Source organism: Phoca vitulina, unplaced genomic scaffold (assembly GCF_004348235.1).
Source record: "Phoca vitulina isolate PV1807 unplaced genomic scaffold, GSC_HSeal_1.0 scaffold79, whole genome shotgun sequence".
NCBI classification, from domain to species: domain Eukaryota; kingdom Metazoa; phylum Chordata; class Mammalia; order Carnivora; family Phocidae; genus Phoca; species Phoca vitulina.
The window spans coordinates 3,438,051-3,450,827 of NW_022589782.1; the positions used below are offsets into that span (position 1 = coordinate 3,438,051).

At 50.1% G+C, this 12,777-nt stretch overlaps 1 long non-coding RNA gene across 1 annotated transcript; it reads left to right on the plus strand.

Moving 5' to 3' along the window:
• The first annotated feature begins 6,744 nt into the window (after positions 1-6,744).
• LOC116625568 lies at positions 6,745-9,651 on the plus strand. Its single transcript, XR_004298103.1, has 3 exons — positions 6,745-7,355; positions 8,142-8,305; positions 9,185-9,651. It is a non-coding gene; the product is annotated as an uncharacterized LOC116625568 (long non-coding RNA).
• The last annotated feature ends 3,126 nt before the right edge of the window (positions 9,652-12,777 follow it).

Below are 12,777 nucleotides of genomic sequence, written 5' to 3' on the forward strand. Positions count from 1 at the left end.
ATCGAATCCAAAGAGAACAGCAACCTGATTATGGCCACCATGCTTCTTAATTTATCATCCTGGCAACCCACTGTTCCCCTTACCCTTTTCTGCCTTTCAGTTTGGTCCTTTTTATAAGAATTCTGAGGGAGTTTCCTACCTGTGCAAATTCACCTCTTCCCAGGAAGCCAATCACCCTCCCTGGCAGGTGCTCCCTCTATGAATGGGTCGTTACTTTTAGGCAGGGATGTGAATAGTCCATTTACTTGGAAGAAATTAGAGGCGAGGATCGAGGCAACAGCGTATAATCACATAATTTGGAGCAGATCCAGGACTGAATATAAGCACCTTTGATTTAAAGGGGAAAAAAGCAATTAAAGGCAGTTGGCAGAAAGTTCTTTCAAGTCAATGAAGTCATTCAATCAGTCCATAAAAAATGACTAGCTTTTGAAAGCATAATTTGGTCCCAAGTGAGAAGAGAAAAAGAAAAAAAGACTGGCACCCACAAGAAGGAAAAACCAGCACCAAACATTAGTGGATGATCTCATTGGTTTTCTGGGTCCATCTTGTTTTCCTGTCATCCTGCTTCTCCAACACACTCCAAGTCTGCCGTTCATCCGGCTCAGCCAGTATCTCGGCCCCTCTGAGCATCCAACGAGGCTCCCCTTCGCGGTGGGGTGGGACGGGGCGAAGACTGCGGTGCTGGGCTCTCGCTCTCCCTGTTTGCCCGCCCGCAGCTCCAGCTCAGCCCCGGACACGCTGCCCGCACTGACTCCCGGGCTAGTGACGTCAGGAGCAAGGGAGGGGGCTCTCTGTCATTCCAGGGCACGGAGACCCTCGCAGACCCTGTTCTGAAGTGTGGTTAGCTGCCTGCAAGGGGAGCATGGGCAGAACACCAGTGCAGTATAAACGTCACAACGTTGCTTGGGGGTGAATAAGTCCTAGGAAAAGTCCGCAGTTTCATTCTGGCACAAGGGCCGCATCCTTCCTCTGTCTCATCCCAAACTGCTTTGAATCCCTTACTTGTGCTCACAGCCCAAGCTCAGCTGCTAGGTGCTGCTTCCCTGAGTGCCCCCCAAGCCCCACCTTCAGGGGACTGTCCTCCTGCTCGAAGTTGAGCCCTGATTACAACTGAGTTATAACCATAGCGTGTCATGCTGCCCTTAGAGGTCCATGTGCCTTCTCTGAAACCCTTGGGCCAGATGTGTTTCGGAATTCAGAACTTTGCAGCTTTCAAAAGATAATGCACTGCGTATGTTCTGTATTACATTAAAAACCCCGAAGGCTCCGGGGGCAGCACCCTGTAATCAAATCCATTAATATTTCCGCAGGAAAACACATGAATATTCAGACTAAGTGGGGAAAATAATGATTATAAATAGTCTCTCATCAGTTCAGGGCAGGTTTTGCAACCAAAAGAGTTCCAAAAACTTTCAGTGTGCAGGACTTTTGAATTTCAGAGTTACATGTGAGGGTAGTGGACCTGTATTTACATACCTTTCTACCCTGCCTTTCTACCGACTGAACACCAGGAAGGAGACGCTGGCTCCCTAGCGGTCCATGGAATCGGAAGCCTCGGTACCGTGTGTGACTAAAGCAATGATACATAAAGTAAAAGGAAGTGTTGAGGAATCGAAATAGGTGCCCCATGCCTTCTCCAGAGTGCTGCCCCACCTCGGGCAACAGGCTCACCTGACAGATAATCCGAGGCTGCGTCAACTTCCGTAAAGGGCCAGATAGTAGTCTTCCGCTTTTGGAGCCAGACAGTCTCATTTGCAATATTTAACTCCACCATCATAGTGCAAAAGCAGCCTTAGATGACGTGTACATAAATGGGTGTGTCCGTATCCCAATAAAACTTTATTTATAATGACAAGCTGAGGACCACGGTTGGCCTGCAGGCCACATTTGCTGACTCCTGAACAAATCCACAAATGTCTTAATGATCAAGACTTACTCAGCAGGTAGGGCTTCTGTCCTGTGATGAGCTCCCTTCTCCGGGCTAGAAATTCAGCAGTGACTAAAACACGAGTTTTCGCCCTTGTTAAGATTATAGTCTAGCTGAGTCCAGGAGTTAGATTAAATTCTTCAGATCATCTCAGCTCTGTGCTCTACTTTACCTTTATAAAAGTGGACCTTGGTCAAGGATCTTAATGGACACCTCAACAAAATATTTACAGATGGCAAATAAGCATATAAAAGATGCTCCACGCTGGGTGTCATCAGGGAAATGCAAGTTAAAACAACAGTGCGATTCCATTGCACGTCTAGTAGAACGGCCCAGATCCAGAACATGGGCAACTCCAAATGCTGTCACGGATGTGGAGCAAGAGGAACTCTCACGCACAGCTGGTGGGCCTGCAAAATGGTGCAGCTGCTGTGGAAAACAGTCTGGCAGTTTCTTACAAAACCACACACACCCTCACCAGAGGATCCAGCAATGGTGCTCCTAGGCAATTTACCCAAACGAATCGGACACTTATGTCCCTATGAAAGCCTGCTCAGAGATGTTTATGGCAGCTTTATTCATAATTGTCCAAACTTGGAAGCAGCCAAGATGTCCTTTAGTAGGTGATGGATGAACTGTGGTCCATCCAGACAGTGGAATATTCTTCAACGCAAAAGAGAAATGAGCTATCAAGCCATGAAAAGAGATGGAGGAAACCTCAATGCGTGTTTTTAAGCAAAAGAAGCCAGTCTGAGAAGGCTTCATCCTGTATGATTCCAACCCTGCGACATTCTGGGAAAGGCAGAACTATGGAGACAGTAGAAAGATCAGTGGTTTCTTGGGTGGGGGATGAGGGAGAGATAAATAAGCAGAGCACAGAGGATTTCTAGGGCAGTGAAAATGCTCTGTGTTATATTACAGTGATGGATACACATCATTGTTCATTCGTCCAAGCCCATAGAACGTACACCACCCAGGGTGAACCATAAGGCAGACCATGGGCAATGATGATGCGTCAGTGCAGATCCATCCTCGGTAAAAGATGTGCCATCCTGGTGAGTGATGTTGAGAATGGGGAGGCTGTGTTGGGGGGTGGGGCAGGGAGCATATGAGAAACCTCTGCATCTCCCTCTCAGTTTCGCTGTGAACCTAAAACTGCTCAAAGAAAGTTGTCTTCAAAAAAAATCGTTGGCCCGTAGAGTCGATCCTCCTTAGCCACAGATTCCAAATTTCCAACTTTGCCTGTGCACTAAAGCCTACGTGTAACGTCAGAATAAACTCCTGCAGAGCTTTGGGTGTGGAAGACACGGACACGTGCAGAGCAGTGAAAGACGGGATTCACGCAGCGCACACGCTCTTGGCTGTGGCCCAGCCAGCCAGCCCTCGCTCTGCCTCTAGCTTGGTTCCCGTAGTACAAACAAGCATCCTTCCTGCATCTAGTGGGTATCATGGTTTTTGCATTTTTGAGCTCTTTTCTGTTTAAAACGTCCCCAAAGCACAGGGCTAACGTGCGTTCCTATGTGCCTAGAGGCTGTTTGCAGAGAAGACACGCAAGTTAGTTAAGCTTCATTCAGGCATGAGTTACAGTACTGCTTCTGACTTAATAGCGATGTGGTCAGAGGACGTGGGCTGTGTGAAAGCCATCCATCCCGTAGGCCTGGTGGAGGCTACCGTGCGGCCTCCCACCTCTGCTGGCTGCCCGTGGGCACGAGAGGCAGCTCTCCTACGGCCCTGCCACTGAAGGCGGAATTCCACGCGTGTCCGCTAGGCCAGTGCTGAGATCTGTGCAGCTCTCCCACGTCCTTGCTTATTTTTGTCTCATTAACCTCCAGTCATTGGAATCATTGTAAAAGGGGACTTGTCCATTTCCCCTGCCGCTCTGTCCATTCTTAGCCTCCTCCGTGGGGGGCTGCTCTGTTAGGTGCTCCACGTTTCGAGTGGCCATATCTTCTTGCTGAATGGAACCTGTGGCCATTATGCAGAGACCGGCTCTGTGCCTTATCACGCATTTCGCCTTCAACTCTACCCTGTCTGCTGTTTACCTGAGCGTGGCGGTCTTTGGGGGAGTATATTACCGATGAGTCTTTTCCTCCATCCTTTTATTTTCAACCTCTGTGGGCCTTATGCCTTAGATGTGCCTCTTAAAGACAGGAGACAGAGTGGGAAACCTGAGAGCAACCTCCCCCGCCCCCAGAGCGAGCTCTAAAGCCCCCAGCTGCTACGGACACCTCCTGGATCGGAGGAGGGGGTCCGTGTCCTGCGATTCCCCAGACGGAATCACAGGCGCCACGGGGAAGAGCAGGTTTGACTTACTCCATTGGAAGGGCCGGAGGAAGCCACTTGTCACACCCTCCATCTGCCTTTACCTCTTCTTTTCCTATATTCCATCTCTCTTTGTGTTGCCTTCGCTTTCCACAGGGTCAGACATGGGACTCGGGGACCAGCGGCTGAAGGGGACCTAGGAAGAAAGGATAATCCAGAAACGCAGTGGAAAGCCCTCCGCATCGGGGCGGAAAAGTGCTTCCTTCCCAGACCCGTTGATCCTACAAGGCTCTGTGAAATCCAGTGTGCACGTAAATCACTTCACGAATTCCTTATTTGCCTGTGATACCCTTTCTTTCCAAACCTGAAGAAACGAGATCAGAATGACACCACTCACGTACCCACAGAAACAAGGCAGGGACGAAAGTGGTGAAGCAAGCAGCCTTAACCATGAGGGAACTGTGGAAACCGTGTGAGTCTGCAGGCTGCTCGTTTTCAGCCCCGTGAATTTCCCAGCTGTTAGAGGAGGTCAGTGCTGGTTTGCTGAAAACCATATGTATGTCTGTCCCTCCTGGGGGGCCAGAGCTTACAACAGGGAAGGGAAGGACTGACGGACGTTAGCTGAAAGGACCAAAACTCAGAGTTTTTGATGGAGGACATCATCCTTTTAGAACCAACTTACAAACTTGAACAGACTTGGACATGAAGAGAGACTCGGATCCATTATGTATTTGAATTGTGACATAACCATCTAATCAAAATAATGCACATTGTTTAGAGAAGACATTTACAGCTGGGCCTTTGGGAGTCAGTGTACCCAAATATATCCAGGACTTGATTCAAAAAAGCTTACATTTGACCTAAAAATTCCACACGTGGCCATTTATCTTCAGGTCATAAGGGGACCATTGGACATACACAGATGTATGAGGATGTTAACAGCATTGCTCTTTATAACCAGAAAATCAGAAAATAATCTAAATTGATAGAAAACTGATGAAGCAAATCATGGCATATCCTTGCAAAGGATTACTTTGCAGCCACTAAAATTATGCCACAGATCAGCAGTTACCAGCAAAGTTGGCCATGTTACATTAAGTGAAAAAAGCAATATGATACCTTAAAAAAAAAAAGGAAATGCATGTACAAAATTACCTAGTATATGCATTGAAAAAAAATGCAAAATTATTCATCAAAATGTTAACGGTTATTTGAATGCTAGGATTACTGGCAATCTGTATTTTCTTTGTGCCTTTTTATATTTCGTAAGTTATTTAAAATAAACACAAATCATTATAATGGTTTATAAAAAGAAGGTTCCTAAAGAGCCCATTGTGAAAGCTCTTGCAGCATTTTAAGTGAATAATTGATCTATTTAGCGTCTCAGGTTTACTCTAAGTTACAAGTTCCCGAAGAGCGGGGAGCATTTTCGCTCCCGTTCCTCCCCCCGGCTCCACGCAGCCCTGCGCATGAGCAGAGCTCCCTGACAGCCGTCGACTGACTGGATATTTAGGTGTCAAGTACTGAGAAGGTATTAGTGAAAATCACTAAGGACTAAATTGCATAGCTGAGCCTTTGGCACTATAACTTCTGTAATTGAAAACTAAAACCTCTGAGTCATTTCATTTTATTACAAATGAACCCACCTCACAACTCCCCTTCAGTTTTGAAATCTCGCCAAAGTGTTGGTTATGATCCCATCACTTGGCTAATGTGAAAGTTTTAAAAGCTATTTAATGACATGATTATCCTGCAAATCATAATGAGGGAGGCAAATACGAGTCTGGTGTTTGAAAAATCCATGCATGGACCTGTGGTTTCTGATAGGGGAGCAGCGCCCATCTAAGTAAATTTGAGGTGATGGAATTTGGTTACTTTGCATCTCAACCTCTCCATCGGGGCCTTTGCCTCTGTACCAGTCAGATGTTGCTGTGTAACAAACGGGCACAAAATCTCAGCGGCAAAGAAAAATGGTGTACGTTTCTTGATCTACGCTGGGCTCACCGAGGGGTCTCTGAGTCTGGCTGGCCTCTCTCCCGTCCACCTCTAGGATCCAGACTCTAGTCTGCACCGTGTGTATTTGCTTGGGGTCCAGATGAAAGGGCAGGCGCAATTTAGGGGAAGCTCTTCTTCTGTCAAGGTAGAAGTCAAGGCCAAGAGCGTATGCGCAATCATACCAGCTCACTTCAGGTTCCTGCACATGTCATGCCTGCTAATGCCCCTTTGGCCAGAGAAAATGCCCAACAGCAGTGGGGCCGGGAAGTCCACAGAAGGGAGCATTCGCGGAAAGTGAGGCATCGTGACCAGTGATTGGGCCTGCCATACCCCACGAGCACAGGTGTTCGCCCCCACTTCCTCTGCCGATCGGCCAGTGATTCCGTGCATCCCTGTGTAGCCATCCGTTCCGCCTGAAGGAGAAGACAGCCCTGCCTGCATGGTAAATTGGGTGTCTTTTTTGGGTAAATAAAACACGGATTTGATGTTTTGTTGACCAAGCCCTGTTCTGTTCCGAGGCTCTTTGGAGAGGACGGGCCCTCACCCGGTCGGGACGAGCTTTCATCCCTTAGTCCCAGCGGCCAGGAGAGGGACAGAACATTGGTCGGAGGCACAAAGGGACTTGCCTGCCCCGAGTACAGCCAGGGTGCTACGGGCTGAGGAAGGACAGAGCCTGTCATCCCTCCGTTTGAGAAGACGCGTGGCGATGGCCGGTGGCCGGCAGCCGGCAGGGGCGCGGCCGTCGAGCTGGCACCTGGCTCCAGCTGAGGAGCAGCGTTCCTGTTTCCCTCAGACTGCTGAAGACCAACAGCACTTACACTGATGACTCCTTACTTTAAATCTCTGGGGAAAGCAAGTGCAATTTTATTTCCTGACGTTGTAAATGAGGCCGGGTTCTCGGGAACCACAGTGAAGCGCGTCAGGATGTGTATAAACGTGAACAAAGCTGGGGACGTTGAAAGGAAAGATGTCGTGGGTAAAAGGGTCCGTCTGCTGACGCACAAACTGCAGAGAGGCTTTCAGCTTTTTCCTCCCAAATCTAGACACCAACTGGCAATTTGCGCATCTATTGTGTTCTAAACGAGGCTGACTAAACTCAGCTCCCCTCCAAGGCTTAGCCGGCTGAGATGGAAGAGCAGAAAGTCTGAGCCATCACACGAGGCAGTGAACGGTAAGGCTTGGAGCTAAGCATCCCAAATGGCTCGGGCAGGGCTTCTCGAAGCACGGTCCTCAGAGTGGCAGGGGCAGCATGGCCCGGGCACTTGTCAGGGGTGCACGTGCTCGGGCCCCATGCCAGGTCTCCGGGAAGCAGACGCTCAGGCTGGGGCCCAGCTGCCCGGGTTCTTAACTCTCCCCTGGGCCCCAGAGGCTCCAGCTGGGGGATCAGCGGTGCGGTGGGCCTCTCTCCCCTGGGCCGCTTGAAGGAGTCGGGGCAGTCTGCAGAGGAGAGAAGGAAGGGCAGCCCCACGGTGGTCGTGGGGGTGGGCACAGAGCAGAAGACCGTGCAGAGGCCAGTGGGCCCCACCCTGCAGCACTCATTCCTACGGCCGCCGTAACAAAGACCACAGACTGCGTCGCTTAACCCGCATGCATGTCCTGTCTCGGTCTGGAGGCTGGGCGTCCAAGGGCAGGGTGTGGCAGGGTGGGTCCTCTGCAGCTGTGAGGGAGGGTCTCTTCTGTCCTGTCTCCCGGCTTTGGGTGTTTGCCCTCAGTCTTGGGTGTTCTTTGGCTTGTGGAGGCGTCACCCCCATCCCTGCTTTCTATCCCTGTGCCCAAATATCTCCTTTCTATGAGGACACCATTCGTACTCAAGACCTCGTCTTGATTAATTATATCTGCAAAGACCCTATTTCCAAATAAGGTCACATTCACAGTTACTGGGGGTTAGGGCTTCAGCATCTCTTTGGAGGACACAATTCGATCACAGTTTGATTGCTGACAGTTGTGATTCACACAGGCATGGACACCTGTGACCCAACAGGAGCCAATCAGGTACAAGACCCTGCTGAGACTCTGGGCTGGAACTTGGAGGACATAACATCCGACGTGGCGCAGCCATCTGGGGCTTGTCGAAGGATGGCAGTCCGTGAACACATGGAGGGAGCCAACCTCCTCCTGGGGGTAAGTGGAACCAGGAGAATGTAGTGAAACACTGGGTCCGGGTGACATCACTTAAATGCTTAAAGCCAGGCCTATTCCCAGATGTTCCAAATACATGAACCCGTGTCTCCTTTTCATCAAAATCATTTTGGATTGTGGTTTTCTGTCCCTTGAAATCTAAAGAATGTGACGATATGTATGGTCCCGTGTCTCTAAATTCAAAGCTAGTTCTTAGCCTGGTGTGGCACGTGGAGAGAAACAGAACGGCTGAGTACAGGTGTGGGGTGCTCTTGGCTCAAGAGGGGCGTGCAAGGGCTCCCACTGCCCCCAGGGTCTGCTGCAGAGAGAGATCTCAACCCCCAGGACTCATGGCCGGCACACCCGGGTCTCCAGCCTGTCCACGGGGAGGCCCCAGGCCCCTGCTGCTCAGAATGCGGTGCACGGCCCAGCAGCAGCTGGCCCCCTGGGAACTGGTCAGAAACGCAGGTTCTCAGGGCCCACCCCAGACCTTCCGAACCAGACTCCGCATTTTAAACAGAATCACCATCGATTTATGTGCTCATTAAGGCTCAAGACGCAAAGTTCCAACCTAATTAGTGAGCAAAGTTTTGGTGGCTTAAATCCCAGCTATTTAACAATCAAATTGGATTTCTGCTCTTTCTATCTGATTTAAAGCTATTCCTCCAAGGATTGAGATGACCAAACAACCAAGTCATCCTATGAATATTGTATTATATTGTTATATTCTATTATATCATTATATTATAAACATAACACATCAGTATTAATTTATATTAGCAGCATAGTATATAAATTCCACTTTGAAGTACATGAGGCATTTGACAGTATGTTTCATGTTCAATTTATATCTTTATTGAATGGCATAATATAATACTGCAGACCACGAAGACAAAGTTTGTGCCTCAAGTGGTAACTACACTAACCGACATCTTCAACATCATGAGCAAAAGCTGCTGAGTTATGGCTCAGCTCTCGGCTCCGTGCGCTTCCACACCCTGGGCGTCCAGAGTCGCCGAGCAGATGCTGGGTCAGCACCAGAAGCACATTCCCCAGAAACCTGGGCAGCTGAAAGCCCCACTGCAAACATCTGGCAGTTCGTCTGCTACAGAAAGCAAATTGTCTCTTGCTTCCTGAGTTTCACAGAGATGTTTTTCTGGCCATGCACTGGGTTGAAGACCTGCTCGGAAAGGCTTTTGGGAGTTGCTTTCCGCCGCTGGTCATCGTTCTTGGAACAACCGCCCGGTGAGGACTCGGGGCTGCCGCGTCTCAGCGGGGATCGGCGGCAGTGAGGAAGAATAGCTAGAGGCCACAGACAACAAAGAAACCAAAATTAAGCTAATCCTCACACGTGCAAGGCTTTGCAGATAAATAAAAATTAATTTTGGCCTTTTCAGATCTTTGACTCTTTGTATCTTTATTTCGATCAGAACAGATTCCACCAAAACATAAAACGAAGATGGCCAGAGCTTAAACAAAATGTACAGAGCAGAGCCTGTTCACACGCAGAGGAGGAGTGTGTGTCCATGAGGAAAAGCACCGAGCAGAAGTGCAAGGTTTAGATTCTGGACAGGGGAGTGCTAATTGATAATGGACAACTTCTGTTGTGGGTAGAACAGAATGAGCCCATAGGTATGCACACCATTGGTTAAAACAAACCCTGTTGCTCCCTGGTCTGGAAAACGCTGTCAGTTTGGTCCAGGCGGGGGCTGGGGTCTGTCAAGTCCACGGCCCTCCCTCGGCGGCCACAGGCTGGAGCCAATCGTGTGGCATCTCCCGGACACGTGCCGCTCTAAGTGGGGGATTTTTTATATACAGTGTACGTTCACTCAGTCAATATCTATTGATCCTCTGATATCGACTGCTTCTTTTTGATTGTTGCTCAAATGGCACCACATTAGAGGGAAATGTGCCCCCTGCCCTCCTCCACTCCCCACCCTCCGGCTCTGTTCTACTTCTCCTGGCGCCCGCCACCCTATGCTGCTGCCGTGCTGGGTGCTGCCAACTCGATCCCCTCCCGGCGGAAGCTCCAGGGAAAGGGGCTTTGTTTTGCCCCCAGTTGCGTTTTCACATCTAGGACAGCGCCCAGCTGAGAGTAGGTGCTCCGAAAATATTTCTGAGTGAAAAGCAGTGCATCAGGTGCTAGACCTCCTGGAGCTTTTCAAATAAAAACAGTATTATAAAACATAAGCCAGATGCTCTGTATTTTAGTAAAATATATTTTAAACCCTATACTAAAAAGCACAAGGGAGAAAAAAAGAACATTTCTATCCTGCTTTGGAAGGCAATTTATCAGCATCTATAAACATTTTAAATTCTCATCCCCTCCCAGGCCAGAGCTCTGTCTCTCTGGATCTGCACCTCCTCTCGTGCACAGGGAGGCATGCCCTTGGGTGTCCACATGGCTTTGTTTGTGAAAAATTGAAGACAGTCTCAGGCCCCATCCGCCTCGTGCTTGCCGTGGGTCTGGTCGGAGAACACAGCAAATGCCCAGTGAATGCAGACCTTACCATCCACTGCAAGAATCTGGTTCCTCCCCTGTCACAGCCTTTGTCACAGTCCCTCCGGGAGGGATCAAGCCAGTTCGGTCAGCAATCACACTCTGTTTCCACGGTTCCTGACCCCAAGTTGGGGTGTCCTCGGTCTGCCCTGGTCTGAGAGTCTGAGCCGCCCTCGCTGGTGGAGCAGGCCTGGCTGTTCTCCGCCCGCACCACCCATGCCGGGGCTGCGCCGCCCTAGCAGACACTGTCGGGTGTCGGCTTAGCTGGGCCCGGGTGTTCAGGGGAGATTTTGTGAATGAAGGACCCCAGCAGAGCCAGCAACTTATGCTTGGCTTCAGGCAACGAAGTGGGAGACAGAGCTTCCCCACAGATAGCCTCCACTTTCTCATACAAAGCGGAGATACCTCTGGGGCCAGGCTGTCTGCAGCTTCAGTGCTCCATGTCCACGGAACCAGGAAGGCTTGAGGGCCCTTCCACTGGCCATCATAGAGTTCCACTGACCCACTCCCCAAAAACAGGAATATCAGCCAGAGAATCCCAGGCACCTAGGGGTCAGGCATTCAGTTTCCACAAGAGCTCAGGGGCACGTGAATAGCTGCTTTTCAAAAGTCACGTTACCTAGTAGCTATGTCGAAACTGCAAGTCCAAAACCCCACAGGGTACCTGGGCGGGTACTCTCCTGGGGGAGGCTGCCTCCCTTTGGAGCCCAGAGGCTGCAGTTAGCAAGATCTTCATGCTTGTTCTGTCCCCAGCAGCTGAAGATTTCACTGAGGTGCCAGGCATTCCCGCAAGACTCTGACCCATCACTGGCAGCGAATGGCAGGGGGTTAATGCACGGCAGTTCTATACAAACAGCTCTCCTGCATTATGGAAGGCAGTCTGCTTACTCAGAGTTCACCACTTGCAATGTAATCTCACCCAAAAGCAGCCTCCGAGGTGATCCATAAAATAAACCATCACAGTCTCTTTGCCCCGCCCCCACCACGCCCAGGGCCCCTCCCCCACAGGACCAGGTAGGGCGGTGACCTGGGAACCCACATCCAACAGACAAAGAGAAGTTGAGATCTTCTCCTCACAGCATATTCAGGCAGTCCTGTAGGCTCTGGGACAGGGAGACCTCGCCCCAACCCTGAATCCTGAAAGCGGCTGAGGGGCAGAGGGCAGGGTGGACAGAGTGTCTCTGGCGTCCAGGCTTGAGCAGCATGACAACCACTGGTGGCTCAACCAGCCAACCTTCCAACGCCGACAGTCCCCCCAGCGCCCTCTGTCAGCTCTGGGACGCACACCCCTTTCCCCTCTACCTGGAGGAGAGGGGAAAACCTAAAAGCACCATCTGGGCTTCTTGTCTCAACCTTACAGCCACCACCAAACCATCCTATTAACGGGCAACAAAATGGAGGGGACGCCATTTCACCCAGCCGACCATACAGCTTGGTCAGTGTGCCAAGTACCGATTCTCATGAACTTCCCTCGGGGCCCTCATCTGCCTCGTCCAGAAGCCGTGTCTGTATCCCAGCCTCATTGCCGGAAGTGCGAAGTCAGAATCTGGGAAGGGCCTGGGATTTTACCCTACATGCATATGCTAACTGCTTAGTTTGCCGCAATTTTATATACACATCCTGACAGAAGGACACGGACCCCTGGGGCAGAGACAGGGAGGGTTTATTACTCACAGCAAACAGATAAACAGAGCAAGCATCTCGTCCGTTTCCACACACCCTGTTCCCCGCAGGGCCAGGCACGGAGGGCCAGATGTTACCTATACGCGCAGTGGGGTGCACCGCGGGACCCTAAAATTAAAAGACTCTGACCTTTTATGTGGCGGCTGGCATAGCTGCTTGTCCTCGCCTCTGAAGAGAAAGATTATTCATTACCCTGGAATGTAAGCAAATATTTCAAGAAGACGAAGGAGATTGTATCTTTCTATCCAGAGACCTCACCAGGGAGGTATTTCTCTAAATTTCTCTGGTGGCA